Raw genomic sequence first — 6,844 nt, 5'->3', positions numbered from 1 at the left:
TGTGGGTTTTCTCTTCACTTTTTTGATTGTTTCTTTTGCTGTACAGAAGCTTTTTAGTTTAATGAGGTTCCACTTGTTAATTCCTGACCTTAATTCCAGAGCAACTTCTGTCTGATTTAGAAAATCTTTTCCTATACCTTTATCTTGTAAGTTACTGCCAATATTTTCTTCTAATAGTTTCAGGGTTTCCAGTTTCACATTTAGGTCTTTGATCCATTTAGGGTTGACTTTTGTGCAAGATGAAAGATAAGGATCTAGTTTCATTCTTCTACAGATGGAGATCCAGTTTTGCCAGCACCATTTGTTGAAGATGCTGTCTTTCCTCCAGTGTGTGTTCTTGGTACCTTTGTCAAATATCAGGTGGCTGAAATTCTGTGTAGTCAGGTTTGGATCTTCAATGATGTTCCATTGATCCATGTGTCTGTTTTTGCACCAGTACCACACTGTTTTTATGGCTATGGCTCTGTAGTATACTTTGCGATCTAGTATGATAATCTCCGGAGCATTGCTCTTTGTGCTCAGGGTTGCTTTGGCTATCTGGGGTCTTTTGTGCCTCCATATGAATTTAAGTATGGATTTTTCTAATTCTGTGAAGTATGTCATGGGGATTTTGATTGGGATTGCATTGAATCTATATATTGCTTTTGGTGGGATGGTCATTTTAACAATAGTAATTCTTCCAGTCCATGAACATGGGAGGTCCTTCCATCTCCTGGTGTCTTCTTCAATCTCTTTTTTTAATGATTTAAAATTTTCATTGTAGAGATCTTTGGTGTCTTTGGTCAGATTTATTCCAAGACATTTTGACTTTTTTGTAGCAATTATGAATGGGAGCATTTCCTTGTGTTTGTTCTACAAGTGCTTGTTATTGGTATATAGAAAGACTACTGCATTTTGTAGATTGATTTTATAACCTGCCACTGTACTGAAAGTGTTGATCAGTTCTAGGAACTTTCTGGTGGACTCATTTTCTTTTTTCTAGCTGGGCTTGGCCTTGTAGCCAACATGTCTGCCCTTGTGAATTACTTATGCATTTTAGTCAAAGGCGCTGAGAAGAAACTCACACAGTTTTCTCTCATTCATCTGGCTTTTACAAATATCATAATGCTGCTTTCAAAGGGGATCCCAAAGGCAATAGCAGCTGTTGGTTTGAGACACTTCCTATAAGACAAAGGCTGTAAGATCCTTGTTTACCTGGATGGGGTGACCCGGGGCCTCTCCGTCTGTACCAGCAGTCTCCTTACGGTGATCCAGACCATCACCATCAGTCTCATAAACTTTTTGGAGATTTAAGCTCAAATTTGAGATGGCACATCTTGTTCATGTTTCTTATGTTCTGGATATTCAACTCTTGGATAAAAATGAACTTACTTTATTTCACCCCAAGTAGCAATTTGAACACGTCACATGTTAAGAATGCTGGTATTTGTTTTCATTTTCTACCCAGAAATCAGAGAACAAACAAGATTTTTACCATTTTCATGGCTCTGAGAGATGCAGTGTTTCAGGGTGTCATGGGCGGGTCCAGTGGCTACATGGTGTTTCTTCCGCACAAGCACCACCAGGGTGTCCTCTGCCTTCAGAACTCCAAGTGTCTCTACACAACTCCTCCTGAGCTAAAAGCTGCTCATAGTGTTCTCCTCCTGATGCTGTGTTTTCTTTTCTTTTACTGGGAAGTTTGTGCCATTTCTTTATATGTAACTTTCTCTTTGAAGAATGACTCCTTAACAGTGCATTTTCAACAATTTCTGACCTTTGGTTATGTAATTCTCAGTCCATTTGTGCTGATTCACAAAAATGGACATCTGGGTGAATGTTGGTAGATCACTGAGAGAAAAAGACGTTGAGAGATGGCTCCTTCATTCACCATGCTTGTAGGGAAAGTTTGAGTGTGAAACAAAAATGTCAAAATAGCTTAAGCATTCAAAGGTTAATTTTTAATTATTATTATTATTATTGTTATGATGATGATAATGATGATGATTGTGTGTGATGTGTGGCGGTTGTACACACTATGACACACATGAGGAGGTCAGAGGACAACTTTGTGGAGTTGGTTTTCTGCTTCCACATTTTTATGGGTTCTAGAGATTGATCTCAGGTCTCCAGGCTTGTGCAACATGTACTTTGATCCACTGACTTGTCTCACCAGCCTTTAGATTTATTCTTACACCAAAAGCATAGTAACCTGAAGCACTGAGTTGACCCATAGATCATGACTCACCACCCTCAAGAAGTAGATTTAGTTGTCAATATTTGAGATGTTTTTTACTACAAGATAGGACCAGGAATAATTTAGCAAGTTTTGTTAAAATTATTAACTCAATAACCCTTTTTCTCTGGATTTCCTTTTCTATAACAAGATACTTGCCCTTGAGAATTATAAGAAAAATATTGTACTTTGCAGCACTCAATATTTCATAAACACAACTAAAAGTAAATCAGTGTCAGGTGATTTAAAAAAATATCTATTTATTATTTTATGAATAGGAGTGTATTACCTGCATGTCTATAAATGCACCCATGTTGTACAATGCACTCAGAGATCAGAAGAGGGTCTCAGATCCCCTGGAACTGGAGTTATGGATAGTTGTTAGCCACCATGTGGGTGCTGGGAATTGAACCTGGGTCCTCTGCAAGAGCAGCTAGTGCTCTTAACCACTGAGCCATCTCTCCAGCCCCAGGTTTTCTGTTAGTTTAAAATGTCCATGCATCCTGGTGTGGTGGCTCATTCCTGTAATACCTGCTTTGTGAGGCTGAAATAAGAACTGCCTCAACTTTAAAACTCACTGACTAGACAGTGAGTTCTAGGCTAGCCTGGGCTACAGAATGAAATCAATCTTGAAAGAAACAAAACCAAAAGCACTATACGGTTCTCTCCTGAGGTCTATGAATTCCCCAGCCACAGGTTCTTAGTGGGGTTTGCAGTATTAGGCATGAGCTCTTGTTTGGTCTCAAAAAGACCAAAAAAAAAAAATTAAAACATAAGTTGTTCTTCTGACCCTCCTGACGCAGAACAGCATACTGAGCTCACCACAGACATCATCAACAAGTGCCCATATGATGCTGGCCACCCCTGTGAGGGAGACCTTCTTTATAACATCATTATTGTTTTGAGTGTCTGCACAGTAACATCACACACACACAGTTCTGAGTCAGGGGCATAAGTGAGTCACAAATAGGGATCATGGTATAAGATTAAAGATAAGCATTCAGAGTAGCTTGTAAGAGTTAACTACGTCAGGATTCCAAATCATTGTAAGACTGATTATATTGTTTTCTTATAAGCAGTACGTAGTTCTAAATGTTCTCAAAACATATGACTAATTTGATTTATAAGATAATGCAAATTTTCATTTTGCAAGGGCTTATTACAAAAAGCCTTTCCTTTACGGCCATGTATACAGGACATATCTTTCAGTCATTAGAGTTCACAGGGTTCACAGCTTGGTAAGCCTGCTGATGACTTCCCTGCCCCCCAGAACCATGCATACCACCTTTAGATACTACAAAAACACACAGGAAGATTGCCAATCCTTGTAAACTTGATTTCTCCATGAGATACGTTCAAAGTGTGCAATGTCTCCACCAATAGGGTCTTACCGTCAAGTTAACAGAAATTGTATCAGACTGTCTTCTCAGTGATCATCCTTACTCCTATAGATTAGTGTAGCTATCACCCCCCATCAGAGAAGCTTCTTTCTGCAGTGGATGACAGTTAACACAGAGACACACAATGGTCAAAGTGCAAGGTATGAGGGGCTGTGGAAGACTCAGCCCTAAACAGGGTGTCTGCATCATATCCCTTTCCTTTAAGGCTCGGGGAACATCACAGAAGTGAAGATGGAGAGATTGGAAGACCCAGAGGATGAGGGACTGCTGCTGCAAAAGAAAGTGTCTTCTGGACATGACTGGGCCATTGCACTCTGGGGCTTGCAGCAGCTGTGGTTGCCTACCCAAGACCCGTGAAATAGCAAACCGGTCAGCATTCCAGCAAGGATGGAGAAGAGGCTCAAGAGGCCTCACCCCAACCTGCTATTGGCACTTGATTGCTGCTGGAGTGAGGCTCCATTTTATTAAGGGGCATGGTCCCTGGTAGATTGATCATGCTACAGTGGATGGTCCTACACACATGTACAGACAGGCAGCAATGACTGGGTTCTGGTTTATAAAATTTTTAAATATAATGGTAAATAAGAATACATTTTAAAAGAGGAAATGTAGTTGTGAGGGAGACATAGGGCATGGGCTCCAGAGGAGTTGGAGAGGAGTGGTAGATATGATGTGTGTATGTATGAAATTACCCAGGAATGAAACAGGAGGAGAAAAGGAGGGAGAGAAAGGAGATTCTGGATGCCTCAGAAACCTTTGTGACAGTGAAAACCACCATCTATGATCTTAGGGGAAGAGGGTTGACCAAATTCCACAAGTGCCTTAAAGCAGGAAAAAGGGTCATATTAATTAATAACTTTAGAAAACAATGTGAATCCCAAATGCATTTGAATGGTCGCCTGCTATAATTAAGTTGACCTCTCAATATTTTGAACTTGGATCACACAGGTAGTTTCCACCTATAAAATGACCTAGGCTCTTTGCTGATAAAATGGGGTCAAAACACATGATGCTCAGTTTATAAAACTATATTTATACCATCTTAATAATTCTCTAATTTTGTATTTCTATTAGTTAATTATAATTAATTAAGTTATTTAGTGCGATAATGGGAATTGTATGGAGTAATGCCTAACATGAAATTTCTGGGGTGTGAAGGTGGCTTAGAAGGTGTCATGTCTCTGTGAATGAAAAGGCCACAGTAAACAGAGATGGACTTTTTTCCAAAGAGAGAAAGAGCCTTGGAAATTGTGATGATGTTGCATTTTTTTTAAATCAGCTCTTGGAGTTGATTAAACTGAGCCTGGTGTTTGGAAGTTCTGGCTCCTCTCAGACTTTCCTCTTCTCATTGTTCTTCTACAAAGGACTTTCTCTCCCTTTACTGAACAGCACATCAGACAAGGTGTGGGAGAGGAATGAACCACCCTTGATAAGAATTTTACAAAGGAAGAAGTGTGTTTTTGCCCTACTGACCCCAAACAGCATTGAAAAAACAAAAACGCATCTTCAACCTTTGCCCACATGCTGCTTCCTACATTGGTGGGGGAGGAGCATGCTGTTTTCAGTGTCATCACTGCTTTCAGTGGGTGGTCTTAGGTCTGGTTACATCTCATGCACACATATGTTGTTCTGAGTCAGGGGCTTAAATGAGTCATGAAGGGGAAACAGGGAACCTGGTATAAGATTAAAGCTGTGCATTCAGCTCAGCTTGTAAGAGTTAGTACATCAGGATTACAAAGCACTGCAGGATTGATGATGCTGCTTTTCTTAAAGGTCAGTTCATTCTAAAGAGGCTGAATACAGTAGGCAAAGAAAATAAGTACATAGTTCTAAATGATCTAAAACATAATTACCTTAGTTACAAGGTTGTTCAAAAGTTCAGTTTGTAAAGACTTAGTCACACAGAGTCATTCTCAGGAAAATAATTCCCACAGAGAACCACAAAGGAGTTTATAAAACAGTTAAAAGACACAGAGGAGACCCGGGTAGGCAGCCTCACTGCCACCACTTCCTGGTGACCTCCACCTCTTCCCGACCCCTCCTCCCTCCCTTTGGCCCAGACCCCAGGTGGGCTGCCCTCAACCCATAGCCATCACCCCAAATCCCCATGCCACCACTTCCTGGTGATCTCCACCTCTTCCTGGCCACTGCCCTCCATTTGTGATTTGCCTGTTCCCAGCTGGCTACACACCAGGGACTGTTCAGTCACCTTAGAAGGCTCAGAGACCCAGGTAAGCTCCCCTCACTCCCCTGCTATCACTTCAAACCCTTGAGGCCTGTTCCATGTCATCATCAGAAGAACGTGGGTAGCTTCCTGTTAGCTACAACCCCCTGTAGGCATCCCCAGGAACCTTTCCCCTGACAGAGAACAATACCCAGAGCCTGTCTCACCACCACCACCAAACACCCCACCAACCCTGCTGCCCAGAGACTACAAGGGGTCTTGAGACCACAAACTCAGAGATCTCTGGTCTCTACTCCACCCATCTCCCTCTGAGGACAGTGTGACACCCTCCCCCTTTGCCCAGGGACCACTGCTCACATTCACTGTGACCCCACCTCCTACCACCAAAGGACCACCTGCAGAACCATGTCAGCTTTCCTTGGGCTTCTGAAGATTGGAAGTGACAATCTTTTAACTCTCTAGGTCTGCCCCTGAACTTAGAAGTTCATATATCTCTAGCTGTTAGAGGAACAGATCTGATACCCATCTGTACATCAATACATAATTACCAGAAGATTGAACACTAAGCACCATTCAACTGCTCTACATTCTGACATATCAAGTTAAGCGAAAACCAGGATCCAAACTCCTGCTGAACAGAGGTGAGACCGGATATCCATGCCAGAAAAACCCACCAATTGCTTAGGTCCAATGGCAAGAATGTAAGCAACATGGATAACCAAGACAGCACATCTTCTCCAGGAATGAGTAATCATTGCAGTGTCCCCTGAGAAGAGCAACTGAGTGGAGGATCAGGACAATGATTCCAAAATAGTGATTATGACTGTGTTCAACAAGCTTAAGGAGGACCAGAATGAAGACTGTAGAACACAAACAACTGAACGAAATAAAGGAAGCCATCAAACACATGAAAATAGAATTTAATAAGTAAATACAGTTTCTGAAGAAAAGTCAGACTGAAATAAATCTTGAAATGCAATCAGTGAAATAAAAATCTCAGTGAACAAGTCCCATGCAAAGTTCAAACCAGGAAAAAAATCCCAGCAT

At 41.2% G+C, this 6,844-nt stretch overlaps 1 pseudogene; it reads left to right on the top strand.

Annotated features, from left to right (window-relative positions):
* Window positions 1-1,005: 1,005 nt before the first annotated feature.
* Window positions 1,006-3,969, top strand: LOC103733134 (annotated as a pseudogene).
* Window positions 3,970-6,844: the final 2,875 nt, after the last annotated feature.

The sequence above is a fragment of the Nannospalax galili genome, unplaced genomic scaffold (genome assembly GCF_000622305.1).
Source record: "Nannospalax galili isolate Female #2095 unplaced genomic scaffold, S.galili_v1.0 scaffold456, whole genome shotgun sequence".
NCBI classification, from domain to species: Eukaryota; Metazoa; Chordata; class Mammalia; order Rodentia; family Spalacidae; genus Nannospalax; species Nannospalax galili.
Note: the sequence above shows the minus strand (reverse complement) of the source record. Positions and strands in the feature narration are given on the sequence as shown.